This window comes from Balearica regulorum, chromosome 16 (genome assembly GCF_011004875.1).
Source record: "Balearica regulorum gibbericeps isolate bBalReg1 chromosome 16, bBalReg1.pri, whole genome shotgun sequence".
In the NCBI taxonomy this organism is placed as follows: Eukaryota; Metazoa; Chordata; class Aves; order Gruiformes; family Gruidae; genus Balearica; species Balearica regulorum.
In genome coordinates, this window is record NC_046199.1 from 7,748,528 (window position 1) to 7,771,162 (window position 22,635).

General features: G+C 45.5%; 2 long non-coding RNA genes and 4 other non-coding genes across 7 annotated transcripts; 5 read left to right on the forward strand and 1 right to left on the reverse strand.

Annotated features, from left to right (window-relative positions):
• Nucleotides 1-2,550: 2,550 nt before the first annotated feature.
• LOC142604167 (uncharacterized) lies at nt 2,551-8,836 on the reverse strand. 2 transcript variants are annotated; one of them, XR_012838059.1, is made up of 4 exons: nt 8,459-8,836; nt 8,013-8,191; nt 5,653-5,750; nt 2,551-2,774 (listed from the first exon to the last, which is right to left on the reverse strand). It is a non-coding gene; the product is annotated as an uncharacterized LOC142604167 (long non-coding RNA). The 2 variants fall into 2 exon arrangements; XR_012838058.1 differs by lacking the exon at nt 8,459-8,836 and having other exon boundaries at nt 8,013-8,406.
• A 209-nt stretch (nt 8,837-9,045) lies between these two features.
• On the forward strand, nt 9,046-13,733 carry LOC142604126 (uncharacterized). The gene is made up of 4 exons (XR_012838035.1): nt 9,046-9,560; nt 10,597-10,733; nt 11,586-11,722; nt 13,155-13,733. It is a non-coding gene; the product is annotated as an uncharacterized LOC142604126 (long non-coding RNA).
• Nucleotides 9,299-9,387, forward strand: LOC142604192 (small nucleolar SNORD12/SNORD106). Its single transcript, XR_012838074.1, has one exon. It is a non-coding gene; the product is annotated as a small nucleolar SNORD12/SNORD106 (small nucleolar RNA).
• LOC142604193 (small nucleolar SNORD12/SNORD106) lies at nt 10,435-10,525 on the forward strand. The gene has a single exon (XR_012838075.1). It is a non-coding gene; the product is annotated as a small nucleolar SNORD12/SNORD106 (small nucleolar RNA).
• LOC142604191 (small nucleolar SNORD12/SNORD106) lies at nt 11,424-11,514 on the forward strand. The gene has a single exon (XR_012838073.1). It is a non-coding gene; the product is annotated as a small nucleolar SNORD12/SNORD106 (small nucleolar RNA).
• A 7,530-nt stretch (nt 13,734-21,263) lies between the features above and the next one.
• LOC142604194 (small nucleolar SNORD12/SNORD106) lies at nt 21,264-21,346 on the forward strand. Its single transcript, XR_012838076.1, has one exon. It is a non-coding gene; the product is annotated as a small nucleolar SNORD12/SNORD106 (small nucleolar RNA).
• Nucleotides 21,347-22,635: the final 1,289 nt, after the last annotated feature.

A 22,635-nucleotide genomic window follows, 5' to 3' on the forward strand; every position in this document is an offset into this window, starting at 1 on the left:
GCCATAGATACCTCTGTTTCAATACTCTTCAATGCTTTTATCATCTTAGAGGTGCTACCTCAGAGAAGGTTCTTTTGTCAAAGACCTTGTAGCCACAGCCTCGTGATGGAAGACTTCAGGTCACTCTGTGGATTCTAGGTAAGCCAAAGTGAGTTCTATGTAAAAATGTGTTTTTTCTAGAGCACTACAATCGCTTCCTTTTTCTGTTGTCTCCTCTGGTCTTGATGCAGCAAAGGCTAGGAAGAACGATGACGTATTACATGTAATCACTTGAAGGCTTTATAAGACACTCTTTGGTCAACAGAGACCAAAATGTTCTACAAAGAATGCAAATATGAGAAGACTGAGGTGAAGGTGAAATTCTCTGACAGCAGTAGACTAGCAGGGCAGTACTGGTATAAAACATATGTTTCCGAGCACGAGCAACGTGCTGTCTGTGAGACGCCTCATCTTTTTGGATTCTTTCTTTGAACTTTTTACTTTTGTTTTTGATCTTAAGAAACCTTTTGACTGCAAGTGAATGAGCTGGAGCTTCTGAATGTGAATACCAGTGTACATTAGCTTGGGCTTCATGCCACGCATTTCAGTGATGACCCCATTACAGAAAATTTAGGTATTGGGTCTGTTCCAAAATTACTTTCTCATATTGAGATCTTAATTGGTTAGGGTTGTTCTCCCACAAGTGGATTTTACCAAGTATTTTTCTCTCCATTATCTTATTTGACTCTACTTAAATTACCTAAATTACTAATCTGAGTGTTCCAGAATCTGCTGTACAATACATTTATTAAATTGTGAAATTTTGCACTCCAAATATTCAGTTAAGTTCAGCTACAGAGAACTTCCCTTTAATCACTTTCAAATGAGAGTAAGGAAAATAAAGTATTTAGTCCAATCTATCACTTGTCACTATTGTGCTAACAACAGATCTTGTTTCTTTTCAGAATTTACCACATTCTTATTCCAACCTCTTAAATCATACAGCCAGTGTTCTCCAAGCAGGGCTGCCCTTTGGGCACTGCTTGGAAGTGCAGAGGAAGGAGGTCAGACCCAAAGGGATCTGCTCTAATAACCTGCAGCCGAAGGCAATTCCTGAGGTGGCAGGTCACTGGAGGACAGGAGGTGGGACCTGGCAGGACGAGTCACTGAATTTCAGTGCATTTCAGCCTTGCTTGTTTGGACCTTTTTTAACACCTGCCCATCCCACTTCCAAATGTGGAGCATACAGGCTCCAAGGAAGAAGCTGATGAGTCTGGAAATCAGATTCTAGAAATACTTATGTTCATTCTGCAGAACTTCAGCTTGTAAATAAGATCAGCAGAGACCAATGTAGGCAATACGTTTTCCTTCACCAAAGAAAATGTCCTGTCTGCCTGTACTCCCTCCCGTGTCTGGACTTTGACAGACTTGTCTTCACACTGTTATTTTCTGGTATTGCAAACAAAGCACTCATTACTGTTTTCTCAAATTTCAAAGCCTTAAGCAAACGTCTACACTCTAGCAGCTTTTGCATTGCTTTCCTTCAAGCCTTTTCTTATTCATATAAATACAGCTGCAGGTAACAGTGGATCTAATGCCCCATGTAAGAACCTGAAGAGTGGACATGCTGCATATGGAACCTGACAACTGACAACTGAAGCCTTCTGCAGTGCTGTTAACAAGCTTAAAGCCTGCTGCTCAAGTCTCCTACTTTAAGTAACACATTGCACTCTGAAATTGGTATACGAGAAGGAAGTTAGTCCATGTTCACCCAGGGATTTTGGAGTATTACCTGCTTTCTTGAATGGGTCAGTTAGCTATCCTTGAGACAAAAAAACTGTGCAACGTAGAAGTTAAAGGGGAATAATGAAAATTGGTCAGGGAATTTTTTTAAAGCCGAATATTTTGTTAGTAGGAAGTCCCAATTCCCCAAAGGAAGAAACATGATTTTTCATGATCCATCATTCTTGGTTTCAGGATGGAGATCTTAGAAGGATTTGTGCAAAATTGATTTTTGGGAATGCTGACCTGTAGGACAGCTAAAATGTGCCTACAGAATGAGAAGCAGCCTGGATTCACTGCAATACCTGTTTGTTCCATAACATTAAAATACATTCCTGTAACTTTTTGTTATGTTGTTTTGGTTTAGGATATAGACAGCTGGTATTTCCTTAGGATCAATCCTATTTGAAAGGACTCAGTTGGCAAATCTGGAGTCAGCAGGGTAGGTATTCTTGTTCAATTCTCTGGCCAAATTTTAGTACCATACAGCAGAGTTAAATGTAGCTGTACTTGGAGTTCCACTGCAATTATGTTAGCTAAGGATCAACCCAAAATTCTGTTCTAACCCACTGAGCAAGGTTAAGAATAGTTTTATTCTGTCCTAATGTCGAAAGACAAATGGTGGAGGTTCCCAAAGTGCCTAACTGCAGGAAGGGACAGGATGTGGGTATACCACATCACTTATCATTTTGGTTTGTGAAGGAACTGCATTAATTGTTTGCTGCTTTTATTTTGAAAGTCTGCAGATAGAAACCAACAGAGTAAGTGTGAATCAATGTAGTATCTTCCTTAAGGGCTTCTATATTTAAGTGATTTTATTTAGATAGCTCCTCTGTTTAAGCTCAGACAAAGAAATGCTGCTCCAGAGGTAGTTACAAATCTGAAAATACTCAACTTCATCTCTCTGGCCGCGCCATGCTGTATTGCTTCCCTTTATCTGCTGACTGGATACATGCACTTATTTAATACCCAGGAACTTCTGAGCAAGAATCTGAACATCCTGTGGAAGGAGGCTGGGGGAAAAAACGTTGTTAGAACAAATTAAAATCTCTAGGGTATTTATTTAACCTCTGGATTAGAACTGAATAAAAGCATACAGGTGGCAAATAATACTTATCCAAGAGTGTATTTTATTCTCTGACAAAAGAAATTAGTTTGTATAGCACTAGCAGTATGCTAATGCAACAAAATTGTATTTGATAAGAAATGAAAAAATTATAGTGCTTTTAAAATTAACTCATTCTCCCACTTCCAATTTCACAGTATTTTTTAGCAACCTGCTAACAGAGGTTAGTTTAGATTTTAAATGTCCAGTGTTAATGATGCGGAAAATACCAGTCACAGAGTATGCTTTCAATACTTTCATCCTCTGCTACCATTCTCTCATTATCTTTACTATTCCCAACCAAAAGATAGTCTTAAGTTTCAATGCCTTTTTTTTTTTTTTTTTTTGGCAGAAGGGAGATGAGTGCTCCCAAAGAAGGCAATCCCAACGTGATGTTAAGGGACAAAACCTCTGATATGTTTCATGCCAAAGTCTCTACAGCAAATGCTGTTTGGGGACAGCTGGGTACTTCTACAGACACTAATCCCTATTCCCCATTTTATCATGGGTGCTGTCTCCCAAATTATTGTTCTTACCATTTTAAAGCCACAACCAAGTACATTACAGTAAGGATATACACTGTGTATTGCTTTCATTGTTGTTTTCACACAGTAGCTTGGTTTTCACAGAGATAACTATTTAGCTCTTGCCTAGAAAAAACAATTGGGAAGGGCAGACATCACTGGAAAAATAAATCATCAGTAGCAGGTTGGAAATATGATTCAGTATAACTGTCCTACCAACTGCCACTGCATTTCCATAAAAAGTTTGTAAATTCCGTTGTGAAGTAGATACAGAGGAGCTTATGGATTAAAATGTTGAGCTACCAAGTTATTTTTATTACTGAAGTAGATAAAAATTTGAAGAAAATGTCCTACTTCAAACTCACAAAGGCTAAATACAGTTAAATAATTGTCTCTTCTAAGCATTCTTAGCAGTAACTGTGTTGTGCTTTCTCTCGTACTGTACTCACTTCAAAGGTAACTTGTTTTAAGTAAGTGTGTTAACTTCTTGTATTTCTGTGCTAAAGGGCTGATGTAGAAATCCAATGCTGATCTTTATTTAAAAGAAAAAAAGTTATTTAAGAGCTTTTACTGTCTGACCCCTCCCCTTTATGGTCCATTACTCTATGCAGAGAGGGAAGATGCACCGAGATTAAAGTGATACTTAAACCTGGTCAAATGCAGACCTCTTGTCATTCAGCAGTCAGTTGGACAGAACTTCTTTGATTTTAATGGCCTTTTGCCACATGCCAAACACGGTGCATTTTTGTTTAGGCTGGACATTAAACAAAGCCAGTCCCACTTCAAACAAGCACGAGAAGTGTTCAAACCCTGCATGTACACAACCTTGCACATATTGCATCTCCAGGCACTTCAGCCCACGGTCCTCTGGGCTACCCAGGGAGGGAATGAACCGTGTCATTCACAGAGGGGTTTCCAAATTCCTTGTGAATGCTGCCATGACTTCCCATTTTCTTGTGCATCAGTACTTTTTGTTGGCACTTTCTTTTGGGAAAGCTGTTTTGGCCTTTAGCTATGTGGCATGCTCACTCCTCCCTTCCCACTACTGGTTTTACTTCATAAAGTTCCTTATTCGCTTCCCCTCCCCTTCTGTCCATGAACCCCTACTCCTAGAAGAGTAACGTCTCCTAAAGCGGGCTTGAACATTATCTGACTTGTGACGGACAGATTTCTGCATCCATGAGACATAAGAAGTATCCTTCCTTTCCTTAGAGAGAAACACATTTCAACAGAATGTTCGATGAGGTGTTCTTCCAAACTCAGGCAGAAGAGCGAGCTGTGCATGCAGCTGGGGCTCCACAGGGTCCTGTGCTCTTCACTTGACAGCCCAGGAGTCTTGTCAGCCTCAGTGCAAAACTGTGCTGTTCAAAGACCACTCCAGGTACCGCTCTGAGAACAGGTCAGCTTCCAGGAGATGCATTTTCTTTTCGTTCTGTGCTGCCTACCTCGACGCCTCCTGACATGCAGAAACCGCTAGCAAGGCTTGTGGTGCCTTCCTGATTGTAGCTAACTTACACTGTTTAGATGAACTAAACTACTGTATCTGTTGAACCAAAACGTTTCCATCTGATTTAAAAGGAAAAGTGTTTGAGTTCCTGCACATGTTCTTTCAACATTGCAATTGTAAAGCTTGTACCATGTAAAGGGCTTAAAAACACTCAGTTATTTTTGCAAGATAAAGAAGGATGTAAACATTTCTACAATAACTTTTACGTTAACACCATATTGGTCTACAATTTCCTTTGTCTTTTTGCTCCATCTCTTTCTGACAGAGTAGTGTCTTTCATCAATGCCTATGTAAAATTCATTTGCTAATAATCAAAGAGGGTAATCTGTAAGTCATCAAAGCTCCCTTCTCCCTGCAAAAATGTTTCCTGTAGAGTCCAGCCGCTAATTTCACAAAATTTTACTGGTGTCATGCAGCATTGGAAACTGCTGTATCCTCAGTGCAAAGCTGTTAACAAAGCGGTTGCTTGTCTAATGGGCATTTATTGTTTCCACATTTTAAATGGTTTATCTGAGCTTGGAAAAACTGTTAAAACATTTTGATCGATTTTAAGGCTAAACCTGAACAGATGCATCAAATCAGCAAAGGACCCAGTCCTGCAAGGTGGAGTGCTCTGGCTTACCCAAGACTCACTGCAATGGGCATACCCTAAAAAAACTGCAGCATCCCTAGGGAAGATTTGTGTTTATCAGAAAATGAATGTTGGGATCTCGCCGTAAGATGCTTTGTGTCCCTGGTGATCCACAGCTACTGACCTCTGAACCTGCTGCTGCAAACAGGCCTGAAGCTCCTGCTGCTGTCACAATGGAGCTGTGGTCATTTCTATCAGTTTTGGAAGGAAATCCTTGACAGTCTGTAGGAAGAAAAAAAATAGAGCTTCATTTATGTGCAATTAGGCTTATTAAACTGGTAAATCTGAATACATCTCCCTGTTGGGTCTCTCTCGCTGAAACTCAGCTGGGTCATTCAGTGTCTTCATTTGTTTCTAGTTTTAGCTGCAGGCTAGAAAAACTCTGGCTCCACAACTACACTATGGCAGTTTCTCTTGCTGCCCTTTAATCCATTCTGTGAATTTTGTGTTTGGAATTTTCCATATTCCAAATGACCAGTGTGTATGATTTGGAAGATGCTCACAAAGATGTTTTTCAATACCCTGTCAGTGTGCTGACTTATTTTGATTATCATAGTGCTCCCCAGTAAAGCTGCTGACCCAACAGCTCAAAGAAATCTTTTCATGGCATTCTTGATGCATAACTTTTTTTTTTTACATTCTATTACAAAATTTTGTGCTGGAAAATTACAATCTGTATTAGAAATTTACTGAATATTGGAGGCATCTGGTGCTGGGTTTTCAGTTTAGGTTATTATGTTGGGAAGTCGGGGGTTGCGTCCCGATAAAAGTCTGGATTTCTTCATATTCAGTTCTGACTTTAAAAAAACCCCAAACATAACAATGTAGCAGTTGGCTGCTGGCATGTGAAATGTTTAATCATCACATGAAATTAGCAAGGTCTTATTTAGCAATTCAGAAAGGTTTCTTCTTTCATCAAGTTTCCCCTTCCTTGGGCACTAGAGAAAAGAATGATTCTGCCCTAGCACTCAGTGGTGGCATTTGGAAGAAGCTGAAAACATATCCCTGTGAAGGCTGGCATGTAATACAAAGGAATTCTTCAGAAGCTGTGGTACAGTTAAAAAAAACACGTGACTAACAGTCTTTTAACCTTTTACCTTTGCTTTGGCCACTACTGTAAGGTTAGACAGAGTAACTGCTCCTGCATGACTCATACAAGAGCAAACATGGGATGCAAGACTAGAGAGGCCCGGCCCAGGAGGCTGTTGCCTGTGGCTGCAGTGAATAACCACCCTATGCAAGAAAAGCCTGTAGCTGTCCTGCGGGAGATGCATGCCCTGCAGGCAAAAGTCCTACTAATTGGCTGTCAAGCAAAGGTTTCCTGAGCTGGCTGCTCTAGCCAGTAATGCCCCGCGGAAGAGGTCCCTTGGCAAGTGAAAAACAAGGAGAATTGGGACTTGAGAGTACGTTCTGATTTTTGCTACCTCTTGAGGAACTTCGTCAGTTCAATGAGTCTTGCTACAACAAGCCCTGACTGAGTTGAAGAAATCTAGCTAAAGCAATTTTCAACATTGTTCTGCCAAGGAGACTAAAACCCCCTGAAATCAAATATATTCGATGCTCAGCTCTGCTGCAGCTCTTTAACATCCCAGATCTTCCCATTTTTCCTTCCTTGCCACGCTAGGCAACACAAATCACATTTACAGTTCCTTTTGTGTTGTACATGTGACATGGGTTTGCATAACAAGATTAGTTTTCCCTGTAATCCTCTTAAAATGTCCTTCCTTTGATTGTCTTTTCATCTTTTGGTGTTCTGGAACTTGGATTAATGGGATTGAGATTTATTCCACAAGTCCTGTTTGATAAGCTGCTTTCAAGAATTAGTTGCCTACAAACACATTTTATTTGGAAAAAGCATTTTAATGGCCACTGAATTATGCAGTGTTATGCCAAACAGACTCTAAGGCCTATATATGTACTTGCAGTATGTATGTCTGTAGATACTACTAGACAAGGAGGTAAACAAAACAAGACAGGCTTACTCCTTTTCAGAGTGTCTAAGATAATCTCATGTGGCTTCTCTAGACAGATTTGCAGAGCCTTGGCTGTATGTTTGCAAACTAACCGACAAATTGACAATGTGCCTTTTCTCATCACATTTCAAGCACCATCCTTAACTACCCCTTCCACTGGTCCCACACAATGTATTTACCTTGCAATCAGCTTGATCTGGTCCCCTTGTCACTGAATCCCTGTTTAGTTCGTAGAAGCTTGATACCAAAGTCATGTGGCAGATCTCAAGGATGACTGGATTCACACCCCACTTCCAAGGTGAATTTATAGCTATAAAGTCACTGCATGCAGGAAGCCAGGCTGTTCTCATTCAAGACACATCCTTTGCTCTCTACTCGTTTCCTCACATTACTCAGTGGCAAACCATTTCATGCAACATATTTTGCCAGTCTATGGCCACCTAAAAGCAAAATAACTGCTACTGTGATGCATTCCCCAAACTGCAGTACCCATGCTTCCGGTGACACAAACCTGAGCTGAAGCCTGGTCGTGCATCAGCACGGAATCGGAGCTGGGAGAAATACAGTGAGGGAAGCGGGCAGTCCCTCTAGCTGTTTGGGAGCTCCTGCTCTGGATTAGGCTGGATGTTGCCACTGTATTTGCACATGGCTTTGGGCAAGTTACTAAGCATCTCTGAACCCACTTTTTTTCTTTTTAAGAAGAAAATAAAGAGAAAATTAAATTTACAAAGCCATACTTGCCCATCCCGGCAAAGCACGTTAGATGTATCGATGCCCAAGCCCGGGGCGCATGCAGCACTTGCCGGGTTTCAATCTCCGGGCCTGCCCTGCGGCGTGACGTGCTGCGTGTACTGACACCCACACCGGGAGCCTAGGCCGCCCCGCGGTGCCGCAGCCGGGCGGGAGGCCTGCAGCCGTGGGGCCACCTCAGGAGGGGAACGGGTGAACCGGCTGCACCCAGCCACCGCGCCCGCCTTCATCCGTCCCTTCACACAAAGCCCGGGCACGGCAGAGGCCCCGGGGCGGGCTGCAGGCACCAAACGCGTGCACCGCCATGAGGCGAACGGGGCCAGGGAGCAGCGGCGCGGCCGAGCACGCCCAGCGCCCCGTCCTGCCCTCCACCACGAAATGGCGGCCAGGCCGCCCCCGCTGCCGGGCGCACCTCACGCCACCTCTCCTTCCAGCGACTCCGAGCCCGCCAGAGCGGGGAGCAGACAACTCAACCCATCGCCTCCCCCGGCAAAAGAGGCTCCTCCGCGGTGAGGGGAGGGAAAAGCAAGGCAGAACAACCGCCACAAACACTCCGACCGGCACCGTCCGACATGGCGCCGAGCCCGGCCCCGCCAGGCCCCTCCCCTCAGCATGGGCGGGGCCGGGGCGGGGCGGCCCCGCGGCCCCTATAAAATGCCTCGCGGGGGACGAGTTGCCCTCTTGCTCCGGCATGGCTGAGGTGCGTGTGGGCTCGGCTGGGTTGCGGGGGAGGTCGGTCGGTCGGTGGGTGGGTGGGTCCGGGCTTTCCCTTCTGCCCCTCCATGGTGGCCCCTCTCTGTCTGAGTGGGCTTCTGGCGGCCGCCGGCGTTATCTCCTTGCTCGCCGAGGGAGCGGCCAGGACCGCGTGGGCTGGTGGCATGGCCGCCTCTTCTGTGCTCAGCCGCGGGGGCCCCGTCCCCAAGAGCTCCTCTCCGGGCTCCTGCGGTGTTTCCCCGATGAGCGGCCGTCCTTCCCGGGGAGCTCTCACACAAGCTCACCCGCACCCGCGGGTAGGCGGGTGGGCAGCCGTGAGGCACCCGGGCACTCGCTGGTGGAGGTGATGACAGTTTTTTCCCCGTCAGAGCGACAGTGTTGATTTCTCACTGTTCAAGCCAAATCATGTCTGATGCACCAGTGGGGAAGTGCTGCTGTGCCCCGTGCTCTTGCAGGGGCCGGTGCTAACTGTTCCCTTCGGTGTTACTCGCAGGGTGCTGGGCCGATGGGGCGCCTGATGCGGCGGGGTCGGGTGTGCAATACGGGCAGTTGCCTGGTTTGCTCTGCCATGCCGGAGCCCTGGCCGATCGGAATGGTAAGTAAGTCCTTGAAGTAACTGTGGTTATCACTGGTTTAGAAATACCTGTGTATAGTAGGTGTGCTCTTTTGCAAAAGAGTTCCTGAGCTGCTTCTGCAATATTTCATCAAGTTGGGGTCCCTGGAGACTGGACAGGTTTGACCAGTAGCCTAGATGCTGTGGGACTGACAGCAGAGAGGGTTTCCTCCTGCAGAAGTGTTGCAGCCAGGTCCTTCTGCCTGGTCTCATTGCTGTTGTGTGCAAGGTGGCAGGTTCAGTGGGACGAGGAGCCCACAGCCTGTGATAGGCAGTGGGTTTACAGCTCCCAGCCCCTGGCAGGTGCCCCATGGCCAGAGGGCTGGGAACCAGGCCACACTGGAGATGGGGAGTGCTCTGCTGTGGTCCTAGCATAGGGAACAGCTGGCCTGGCTGGATGGGCCCTTGGAGGAGGGGGCTGCTGCAGGCCTTTCCTGCCCTGCCCCTTGCTGGTGGCTGTGCAGCTGTGCCCGTGGCCTGGGACATATGGTGTTCATGGCCAAGCGGTTCCTGCAGCTTGGGGTCTGCGACTGTGCAGCACCTGCTGCTGCATGTGCAACCTCCTGCCTTTGCGAATCAAGGCAGAAGTCTTGTGTGGCAAAAGTGCATAAGCTGTTACCTTTGCCTGCCTCCTCTTCTGTTACATCTGTCTTGTGCTCTGCTGCAGAAGTCCCATGCATCAGTGGGTTTTTTCCTCTATGCTTTTGCAGTATTTCCCCTGTCCCATGTGCCCATTGAGCGTGCCTGCCAGCCAGCTCTTTGGGGAAGGATTTGCACGAATTCACTGATTGCCCATGGGTCTGCTGGGGGGTGGTGGGTGTGTGGCACAGCTGCTGTGGGCATGCAACTGTGTAACTGTGGTGTAAGTGATTACTGACTTTTTTCCCCATCAGAGCGACAGTGTTGATTTCTCACTGTTCAAGCCAAATCATGTCTGATGCACCAGTGGGGAAGTGCTGCTGTGCCCTGCACCGTGGTAGGGCCTGGTGCTAACTGTTCCCTTTGGTTTTACTTGTAGGGTGCTGCAAAGGCAGTGGGGGTGTTGAGGCTCTGGGAGACCTGATGTGATGGCTGTGGCTGGCAGTGACCAATTGTGTGATAACAGCAGTTGCCTGGTTTGCTCCACAGTGCCTGAACCTCTAGCAAGTAAGAATGGTAAGTCCTTAAAGTAACTGTTGATCACTGGTTTAAATTAAATAAAGTGGAGGGGAGAATACTTTTCTGCAAGCGAGTTGCTTCTAAAAGTCTTTGTACCTGAAGACTTGTCTGATGTGCAAATTTGAGCATTAGCCTAGATATTTATTGTAGAGGTAGAAGCACAAAGGTTTTCCTCATGCAGAAGCATTGCAAAAAGGTCCTTTATGTCTCCTGTTCCAGCATGTCCAAAGTGGTGGGTGTGGCTAGTGTACAGGAACTGGTAGGGCAAGGAATCCATAAGCCGCACCAGTGTGGGCTGAGCTGGAGCAGGATGGTGTTTTACACTTTGTCCTGTTTGTTTCCCTGGTGCATTGTGTTCGGAGAGCTCATCTTAAGGACACCCTGCGTGGACACGTGCGTGATCTGCTGTTCAGAGCAGCTGCCCCAGTAAGGGACAGGGACCATCCTGGATGAAGTGTGTCCCTTTGGCAGAGAGGTGCTGTTGAGTCTTTTCTGCCCTGCCCCTTGCTGACCAGCTTGAGGGAGTGAGAGGACTGCAGATCCTATGAGTGTTCCATGGTGGCCATACATGTGCAGGGCTTTGCCACTTCCCCTGCTGTTAGTTCACTGTCCCTGCAGATCTGCTGGGGGAGGTGGGAGTGTGGCACAGCTGCTGTGGGTGTGCAACCGCATAACTCCTGGGGACCTGCTGGTGTAGGTGATGACTGACTTTTTTCCCCATCAGAGCGACAGTGTTGATTTCTCACTGTTCAAGCCAAATCATGTCTGATGCACCAGTGGGGATGTGCTGCTGTCCCCCACACCCTGATAGGGCCTGGTGCTAACTGTTCCCTTTGGCTTTACTTGTAGGGTGCTGTAAAGGCAGGGGGGGTGTTGAGCCTCTGGGAGACCTGATGTGATGGCTGTGGCCGGCAGTGATCAATTGTGTGATAACAGCAGTTGCCTAGTTTGCTCCCCTATATGTGCTGGTGTGGCAGGGGAGAATGGTAAGTCTTTAATCCGCCTGTGTTCACTGGTTTAAAAAAGAAAAGGAGGGGGGGAACCCTTTCTGCAAGGGAGTTGCTTCTGCAAGGGAGTTGCTTCTGCAATGCTTTAACAGGTTAGTGTCCCTGGAGATTTGACAGATGTACAGATTTGAGTATTGTGGCAGAGGCCTTTTAAGTGTTGAACCTGAGTATCAACGCCTGTCAAAATATTCAAGTTTCCATCTTTCCTGCAGGGAGTAATACCTTGTCAGTTATTATGGACAGGAAGATTTTTCAAATGTAACTGGTTGCCTTTTAATGTTCAGCTGAAGAGCATCCATCATGATGACTTCAGACTTTTTTCCCCACAAGATCAGCAATGCTAATGCAAAATTCTGTTTTAACCAGATTGGTTCCATACTTCAGTTCCTCATGTGGGTGTATATTGCAGCTACATTCCCTTGCCTATTGCAGGGAAACTACATACATGCTGCATGCTCTGAGGGCAAGCAGCACTGGAGGATGATGTCAGCACATATCATAGTGCACTGATTGTGTAACTCGAACTGATATGCATAAAAGACTTGAGGATCAAAAGTGAAAGAATTCTTGCTTTCAGAAGATCTTAAGTAAATGGCAGAGACCTGACAGGTTTCAATTAAGGGCATAAGCATAGCTTTTTTGTTTTGCCCCATTTAAGCAGTGTTATAATGAGGTGCTTCTTACAGAGTCAGGGAGCTTTTCATCTTTTTTTTTCCCCTTTGTTTTGGTTTGGGTTCCCTGCCTCTTTGAACGGGTCTCAATGCTTTGGAGAAGTGTGGATGAAAGTCAGCTTCCAGCAAGGTGTCTGTTTGCAAGAGAGAGATTGCTTTTGGTGTTTTTTCTTCCTTTTTTTTTTTTAACAGAAGATCAGTAATGTGACATCTTCTGAAAACTTGGCTATTTGATTGGGATTTCACTAATGCTCTAGAAAATCTGCTTAACAAAACTTTACTTCATTGAATAAACAGCTGTTGTCACTGGTTTAGTTACAGCCTTGCCTTGCTATTCAGGTGCCTGTTGTGCAGCTATCATATCTCCGAGGAGACTAAAGTCTCCTTGGTAGCCTGTATCTATGAAGAGCGTAAATCTGACCTTTCTATATGGTACTCCTGAATTCAAAAGGAGTATGAGTGGTTTGTTGTCAGATGGTGAAGCTGGTGGAGCTGACCAAGTATATTACTTTGGCACTCTCTACTCAATCAGCTGTCCCGGGTTTTATCAAGTACTACTTTAAAATCTCCCACAACACAGTTTTAAGAGCGCATCCTATTTGGAGTGCCTGACAGTGAAGTTTTTTGCTGTTTGCAGAGCAACCCTTGCTGGCTAGAGTTTTGGGGAAGGGATTTGAAAGCTATATATTTGTTGTTTGTGGTAGAATGGACTGACAAAATGTTGCCTATTTTCTTGACAGGTTGAGATTTGTCAGAAGTTGTCCTGGGACCTGCTGTGATTTCAGTGTACTAGCAGAAAGCTGTCTTGTGCTAATGATGTCCCTCTCCATGCTGCTGCCTGTGATCCCTTCTCCAAGCTACAGCCTTCACATCACCTTGCAATGGCTCTGGTCTTTTCTCAGAGCTAGCAGGAGTGATAAATTGGTGTCCTGCCACCTTACAGATGGAGGGTGGTTTTTTTCTTTCCCTTGGTATGAGGAGTTTAACTGTAATGGATTCTGGAACTTGCTGCATGTTTAATGTAATTGGATACTTTTGTCTGGAAGGGCTGCATTCACCACCTGACAGGTCATGTTATCTTAATACATAAAAGTAAGGAAGCTTCTCCTTAGAGCAGTTGGCAAGTATGGGAAGATGGCTTTCTGTGTAAGGATTGGGGGATTCAAGTCTTGGCTCTCCCCTGTCATCAGAAAGCTTTAGTAATATATGATTGGCAACCTGTAAAGTGGGCAAGGGGCATCTTGTATGCTGCAGTGCAGTCTGTGTTTCTGTACTGTTTAGAGCTATCTTTAATAAAATCTGAGTATTGGGTGAATTCAGCTAGTGACTGAAATTCTTTTTACACACCTTTAATAGCCGATTTCTGGATTTCCTAATGGTTTTTGGGAGTTGGATGGTAACAGTGTGTCTGCGTAGTGGTTGCTTACACGGAGCTGCCTGCTGCCTCAAGCTGGGGGAAAGGGGCATGTCATGGCAGTATGGCTTCTAATACCATGAATCAGAAGTGCTTCGCTGAGACTTGTGGCTGCTGCTGTGCTGCAGGAAACTACACTGGGGCACAGTTCTTTGTAACAACTGGGTGCCACAGGTCAACAACACGTCTGCCTTTGGGACCAAAGTGAGAGGTGTAGTCTGCACTTTGCCTCTGTCAGGACAAGGCTCTCACTCAGCTTCTCCCTTAGATTCTGGATGTAGAACATAACTGAGGGATATTGGCTGACCGTGTAAAAGGTGTGCATTAGCATGTTCCCAGGTAAGTCGCTGTAGCTTTGCAGATTCTTCTGTGAGTCTTACAGAAAAGTGATAGCAGGGAAGGGAGGAAGGGAAGCTGATGCCAGCTTCTGTGAGGATCTGGACGTTGCCCTCGGGTATGTTCAGCTAGAGGAATGACTGCTGCTGGCTGGAGGTTAGTGGTAGATGTTCATTCAGATCCTGCAGCCTTCTGCTGGATGCTGTTTGGCAAACTTCCAGGTTTGCAGAGCAGGAGAATTTAATATGGATTGTAGGGAACCACTAAACAAGAGGAAGCTAAAGGCTTTCCTAATACCAGAGAAAGGCAGTCAAGAGCCCTAGGATGTATTGATTCCTGTACCTGACTTTCATACTCCAGATCAATTGATTGTGCAGTTCTGGCCTCAGAAAGGGTGAAAAATCTGTGTCAATGCACCTGTGCTGTGTGCTGTCTGAACATGAGGAGTTGAGTGGTGACAAGTCTGTTCTGCAGGGAGGGAGGAGGCATTGTCTGCTCTGTCCATTAGCCTGGCAGTCAGGAGCAGTGTCTGCATGATGGCAGTCAAACAGGCCTTGTCAGATGTCTCATGCAGGTCCTGCTTTGGGAGCATTTGTACACCCCACTGGCAGTGCAAATGAAGTAAATACCCCCTTCAGATCAAGCTGAGGTGAAGAATTGGGGTATACATTAACCTGCAGTGTCTCAGCAGGTTCAGGTTCAAACCCCAGCCCTAATGATGGAAGTAGCTGTTTCCCATGTGCTGCTGTTAAGATTTAGCACAGCAGGTATGTGCATTAGGGATGGGGTTAAAAACCAATCCCCATCCAGCCTCAGTAGGTTCTTGAGGAGCAGGGCCACCTGGCAGCTCTTGAAGGCTCCTGTGTTGCTAGTTCTGGGCCTGTGGAAGCCTGTAACTAACTGATGGGTCATACGTGTGAAAAACCAAGTGAGCATCTGGGTGCATGTGCAGGGGCTGCAGTGAGCTAGCTAGCCCAATAGTGATGATTCAGCTTGAAGTAGCTGAAGGGCAAAAGGGAAGCGTGGAAAACAGGCTGAGGAAATGTTTAAGGAATGATTTCCTGCAGCATTTAAAGTATTGTAGTGTTATTTTTACTGCCCAATAACAGCCTAATTAATACTCTAATGGATTGGAAGTTATTTATGGCAACTACAAGTTTAGAGGGTATTTCTGCTACTTAAAAGCATAAATAACAGTTTTTGTGGTTGTGGGAGGGGATTTGGTATCTGAGCTGACAGTGGCCTTTGGCATGTATGTTTAGTAGGAAACAGCAGTGTTGGAAAATTGGCTATTAATCAGCACTTAAAGCAGCCTTCCATTAAACTGGGTAGAGATTTTTCTCATTCAATTAATGTAAGCAGCATAATCTCTTGAAACAACATATTGATGAGGGATCTGAACAGCTGCTAATATAATTACTTTCATAATCTAATAAGCGTACGTTAGGGAGTGGAGAGTGCTGGTTGTGACACAGATGTACCTGAAACAAGTTCTTTGCATGTTTTATTATCTCTCCAAGAAAAGTTGCTCAGGGCGGGATTCAAGCACTGCTGCTGTTGCACTTACACATGGGGATGGAAGACAAAACTGTAGATAACTGATCCACTGTAAGTGACCCCTGAATGATCTCTAGTTTGGATGCAGGGACTGGTTGATGGAGGAACTGAAGTGCATGTGATGAGCTGAGTGTGGAGATGTCCTCTGGCCTGGCAGCTGTAGGGGGAGCTGTGAGCATGTGGTGCCCAAAGCTTAGTAAGGGCCAGATGGGGTTTCTGCATCGAACTGTCCATTTGTTTGACTTGTTCTGTGTGTGTATGTAGTCAGAATGCTTTCACCTTGTCACTATAGCAGTGTGCTGTAATAAACCTCCGGACCAGTGGTCATTAGCTTATCTGTAATGCCAAGAAGCATGACAAAGTGGAGACAAACCCTAAAAGTAAAATCTGAACTTGTCAGAGGCTTTTACTTAGAAGAGTAGAGGTGGAGGTCTTCTGTACTCATAGGCTTTTGTTTCAAAGCTTTCATTGGCTGGAGTTGTGCCTGTTGCTTGCTCCGTTCAGTTTTGAATGCTTTGACTGGGTCACCTTGAAAGTCTTCCCTGTAGCACTGAGAATAAGCTTGACTTCCTCAGTCTTTTCTCAAAGCAAATATTAAAGCCAAGGGCTGTCCTCATGTCTGTTTTGCACAGACTCCCTTGAGTTCATGTAACTTTCTTCAGTGAGGATGTCCAGGCCAGAGAGACTTTTGGAGATGTGGTGTCAGCACTGACTGCACAAAGCAGCAAAGTACACTTTCCATCTCCGATGGTGGCAGGTGTCCCTCCAGCATGCTGAGGAGGCTCAGCTGGTGCATGAGGGTGGTAGGTGTGCAGATGCAGCCCCACATGGTGCTGCTTGCCCAGATGGATTCCCTGAAGCCCGTTTGTGAGAGCCACTCTTTGAAGGTGGGGCAGTATGTCAGCACCCAGGGGCTGGCCTGGAGTAGCACACACGCTTTCTGCTCCACACATGCTCGCATTTTCCGCTGTGGGTGGCCACAATGTCTTCAACAGCCTACTGCTGCTGGTTCAGGGCTGCTCTTTAATTGAAAGGGTGAGGCTTGTGCTTTTGATCCTCCCACAGATACTGGAATGCTTGCACATCGGTCCAGGATAGAGCCTGGCCCGTAGGCAGTAGCTAACTTCTGGATACCATTTCTCAGTGAGAAGAAATGCTTAGCTCTACCTCTGCCCTTGTTTAGCAGTCTGCAGGATGTGTACTTTGTGCTGTACACCTGCAGCAATTGTAGACATTCTTACCCCCACCAATTTTCCCAAATCCAGCTGCAGAATTTAATGGCCTGCTGATGAAGAAAGAATGGTTGCAAATGGTTGCAAACCATCTGCAGGCTCACCAGAGTGTTGCTGTAGTTGTTACGCATTACACTGGCTTAGTCTCCATTCATGTTTGCAAGAATTTTGTCTACTGTGAAGAGATGAAAGCTTACTTTTTTTACCTGAGATACAGCACTCACAGGGGAAGGGCTATCTTGAGAGTGAATCCATTTTTCAGTGCATGTGGATCAGGTCCTTGACACCAGCAGTTCAAAGCAGACTTTTTTTCTGAGTATTCACTGTCACTTTTTTACAGCAGGATATTTGTAGGTGCAATTTTCTTGGAAATCCACAGAAGAGGACAGGAAGCGTCTGAGAAGCTTTGTTAGCAATTTATGTTGCTGTGGAAATGCATTAGTAGGGGTAGGAAAACTGCCTGGAGATAAAGGCGTTTGCCAAAGGTGCTAACAGCAATGTGCATCTCTTGTTGGTTCTTACTTTACCTAAACCTGCACATCAGGCACATGCTTCACAACACCCCACGAGGGTGACATATGTTGTGCTACTGTTCATGATTTCCTTCTGTAAACCCTCTCTGTCACTCCTCTGAACTATGACACAAACGCCCTGTCAGTCTTTCCTCTGATCCTGGATGATATGCTGGGTACCAAGGCGGTGTTGAAGTTCTTGTGTGTGAGGTTGCTGGCTATAAAGATGAGTAACAACATTAGTGGGGGTAAGAGGGATCCTGATGAGGTCTCACATCTCAGAATCAGTTACAGTGACCCTGTGAATGAATTTGCATGCAAACCTGGCTTTTTTTTTCCCCCCACAGAGCTGACCACGTAGATCTGCTGTTACATAGCCCTTTGGCAAATGGAAGGCTTGGTGAGGAGGGGTCAACTTCTGAGTCATCTTTTTAGTTTATAAAGCAGATACAAATCCACCCTTTGCCACTGTTTTCCTGGCTTTTTTTTTTCCTCCCTGCCCTGGAGAAAAGTACTTACAGGAATAGAGCAGAGCGGGGGGGAAGCACAGATGGATTTCCTCAGTGACAGAAAGCAGAATCAGGGCTGCGTGTGACTGCCAGACTTGCGGCACAGCTGCTGGGTGCAGGGTTTGCTGTGCTGTGTGGACTGGATGCCACAGGCACAAAGGATGTCACAGCCTGTGGCCTGAGAGATGTGATGCAGCCTTTTACTTCCAAGTGGCATCTCTCTTACTCTGTGTTGCAGGCTGCTGGAAGTGGCACTGGTGGGTTCTCCCCCCCTGTTTTTTTGGGGTTGGTTTTTTTTGGTGTGGGGGTTTTTTTGTGGGTTTTTTTGTTTGTTTGTTTTACTTTAAACAAAATGGACAGGTCAGAGGAGCTGCCTTCTCCCTGTCTGAATTGTGACAGGGAATCTGACAAAGACACCTATCCATGGATGACCCTAATGATTTTCCTTCACGCTGAAAAGGAAAGCTCACCCATACCTGTGTTGTCAGATATTCCCTCTGTCTGATGGTGGGAGTCTGTCTATCCATCATGGCATTATTGTTCCCTCAGATGTGGCTCGAGCTGGGAGGAGGGAGATATAAAGCTGCATGGGACATCTGCAAGGCTAACAGAAGACAGGAGCTCTCAGGCCTTCAGGAATGCATCCCTGGGTTCAGCCATGGGTGAGAAGCTTGTTGGTTAGTTTGTTTCCTGTAGGTTTGCCTGATCCTTAAACCTATATAGAATTCCTGAGAGATGGTAGGGCAAGTAGCCCTGTAGAGAGAATTGTAGCGATGGAAGCATTAGGACGATCTCGCAGGGTTTATTCATCTTCACTTCCCTCATAGTGGGAGCACAAACCTCAGGACCTGGAACAGTCGAAACAGTCTCCCTGTCCTGTGAGGTCTGTATGAGTGTGCACAGTGCTCTGGCTCTTGGCTTCTGCAGCTATAACTCATCCAAGTTGCTGTCAAAGTTAGTTGGGAGTTGTCTAAAGCAAATCAGTTGGCAGTCTTAACTTTTCTTGTAAAAGCAAAAATTGGTTTTGGCCCCTTTGGACCATGTTGCAAAGGACTGTGTACAACTGGACTGTGTAATCCTGGTAAGAAATGTTACTTGGGTCAGCTCCTGTGTTTTTATGCTACTGTGATCCAGATTTATGCTGGTGTAATGTGAGTAAGAGCCTAAGTGGAAACTTTGTAAGAGAGGATCTCTTTAGGAAGCTCAGCAGCTGTGTAAACCTCTGGATTAGAAGAGGGCTAAGAAAAATTTTCTTTATTACAATAGTGATTCTGGCCCCTTAGGAATAGCCTTATTATCTTCACATTGTCTTAGAGATCTGTTATTATCAGAGCACGGAGCATGTGGAGGTGGAAAGATCTCATGGGGTGAACTACTTTTGCTTTTTTTTTGCCTTCAAGGTGGTGGTTAAATGAACAGCAGTTATGCAATTTTTCCCATAGCTGAGCTTTTTGTACCTTAGTCAAGGCAGTGGTTGTGGGTAGGGGGGTTGGTTTCATACTGAATGTTGATAACGTCTTTTACTGGGCAAATATAATCCCTGGGGGGGTTCCTGTGGTGGCCTCTTCTGTCTGGTCCTAGTTCACTGAGGGTACAAATAAGCTGTAGCTCTTAGTCTGAACTCTAACACCTCATGCTTTCAGTTATTTTCAGTTTTTGGTGTTCAGGGCAATGAGTCCGTTGGAAAAGGGAATGAGTAGTCTGAAGGCGAGTCCTATATCTGATCTATAAAGCAAGAAGCAAAACTGACTTTCAGACAACTTCTGTCCAACAGACTGACCACATAGGCCAAATATTGCCTGCTGAAAGGTGTCATCTATTGTACGTATAACATGCATTGTCAGTCTGTTTGCTGTTGCATGGACAAACAAGTTATTTAACAGAAATATAACATGGAAACTGGTAATAGCTCAAGTGAATTAGGTACTTGATTATCTATGTATCTCTGCATGAACAGTGCGAAAGACCTACCAGGAAAGGGTACATGTAAGGGTGAATTTGAGGTTGACCAGGAAGTAATTGAAGCCAATTATGTGTCTAAGTGTCTATGATTGACCTGCTTATTGAAAGTGTTCCTTCTATATTGATGGAGATCTGAGATACAGAAAGGGAAGCAAAAGGACATAATTAATCTCCAAAAATATATTCCAGATTAATTGACTGGAATAGGAGTGAATGGGCCGTGGGTGTCAGTAGAAGATGTTGCACTGACATCCAAAGAGACTAAGGCTTCATCAGGCTCTCTGTCACAAGGCTGCATGGAAGTGGAAGGAACCGTGCAGTTGTTATGAACTGAGCTGAAGTCACCAATTCAGTTCATCAGGGCTGGCAGAAACTGTCAGACTTTTTGCCATAAATATTGATTTCTGAGTGTCTTGGCCATGGCCATTAAAACCACCATGCCCAGCCCCTTCAGCGAGGGGATGGCATGTGAGCAACGTCCAGCGGCTACAAGCTGGCTGCATGGATGGGGCCGGGCATCTGAAAAGCCTTTGTGGATCGTTTTTCATCCATCTCCCTTTCCAAAGCAGTGAGTATCACTGTGGGTTCAAGACACGATTATCAACATCATTATAATTTTTAGAACCTGAATTTCAGACATGGAAGTTTCCTCATGACTTAGATTTGTGGTGCTTGTGAGCTGCTTTTGTGTCTCCCTTTCCTTTGGCAATGTTGAATACTGTTAAGCATTATATTCATTATCACCAGAGATACAAAAGGAATATTCAGTGATAATATTAAGGTGATTTGGGTTTATAATGCCAATTTCTTGGACTCATTAGGAATGTTATTAAAAGTCCCTTTAGAATATCATTATTTAAAGTCTATTGACCTCTTCTGTCATCCAGATGTCTACTCCTGGCTGTTTTCTTTAAGGTGGTGAGTCAGTGTTGATAGCAATGCTATGCTGCAGATGGAACAGAAATGTACACCATTTCTATTCATTTTTAAAGTGACTTGGCAGGGTCGCATAGGTCCATGGAAATACAGTTTTGGAAAAAGAAACCAAAAAAAGCTCTTAACATGTTTCTCTGTGATGTGTTAGCATAAAATCCTGGTCCAGCTACCGAACAATAGCAGCTCTGGGTCTTTTCTGCCCTGCCCCTTGCTGACCAGCTTGAGGGAGTGAGAGGACTGCAGATCCTATGAGTGTTCCATGGTGGCCATACATGTGCAGGGCTTTGCCACTTCCCCTGCCATTAGTTCACTGTCCCTGCGGATCTGCTGGGGGAGGTGGGAGTGTGGCACAGCTGCTGTGGGTGTGCAACCGCATAACTCCTGGGGACCTGCTGGTGTAGGTGATGACTGACTTTTTTCCCCATCAGAGCGACAGTGTTGATTTCTCAGTAAAATCCCACGGGCTGTAGAAGCAGGAGGCAGTGAAGGGAGGGAAGGCTGCTGCTGCCTGCTGCTCCTGGAACCATCTCACAGCACGGCGTGGGCTGCAGGAGAGGCGTTGCTGGAGGAGGACACAAAGGGGCAAGGGCTGAAGGAGGAGGCAGCCAGTGAAAGCATGAAAATGGAGATAGTTTGGGAGGAATCTGAAAAGGGAGGCACTGCTTTTGATTTAATGTGGGAGAGGGTCATGTAGCTTGCAGAATTGATAGAGGATTTCAGGTATTGTGTTCCTTCTGCTAAAGAATATGCTTTGTCATGGGGTTATTCTGAATTTAAAAGATGCCTGTAAATGCTTTGTAGTCAGGTGTCACCCTGGGCCTTCACAGACTAGGGGAAAATTCCAGGTTCAACTTGAAAGCAAACCTGTTCAAGGCTTTTATTCTGCTTAGGGGAAGGAATATGGCTTACCTTGTTCACAGGGTCAGACTCGCTCAAATTGTTCCTTTATTTCTCTTTGGAAAAGAAAAAGAAAACTGAAAGTACCAGGTTAGAAAATTTGGCTGGTTTCCTTTTCTTTGGGAAAGCAAAAGACCCAGAGAGAAAACCACTAAAAGCTTTTTATTAAAGTATTTATCTTTCCTATTTTCTAAATAAGACTTCTGGCCACTTTGAACCTTCTCCAGCTTTCATTAAAGATAATAGCTTTTTAATGACCATGAATTTGTTTCCTTTATGCCCTGAGGTGAGTCACAGCCCCACTCTCTATGGAAAGGCAGTATGTGATGGAGTTGTGTAGTGACTTTTGGCAGAAGAGACAAGACTAACACCCATGTTTGCTGTGCCTATGGCCACATCTGAATGAGAGGAGTGGGACTTCCTTACTTCCCTTCTAGCCTGACTTTCCCCCATGGTCTTGTAATGCAGCATTATATATGAGAGAGGCGAGGGCAGAATAAGCAGATCACACTTCCCATGTCCTGGAGTCTGCTGGAGATGCTAGTTTTGTGATGTTGAGATGAAGCCTTTATCTCAGCAATACCTCAAGAGAGTCTGCGTCTTGGGGACAAAAGCGGTGAGCTGAAAACCAGCAGGTGCTTTGGAGCTAGCTGGTCATACAGTAGGGCTCTGGAGAAGACTGCTGCCCTCTGCTAGTGCCCTCTGAGCACTCCGTCTGGGAAGCCGAGGTGGTTCTCCTCTTTGCAGCCTGCTGAGGGTGAGTTTTACAAGGGCAGCAAAGGTGCATCTGCAGAGGTGTGCAGCAGTTGCTGGGCTCCTGAGCACATGCAGAAAAGTCCAGGTCTAATAAGAAGGGATTTTTTTTT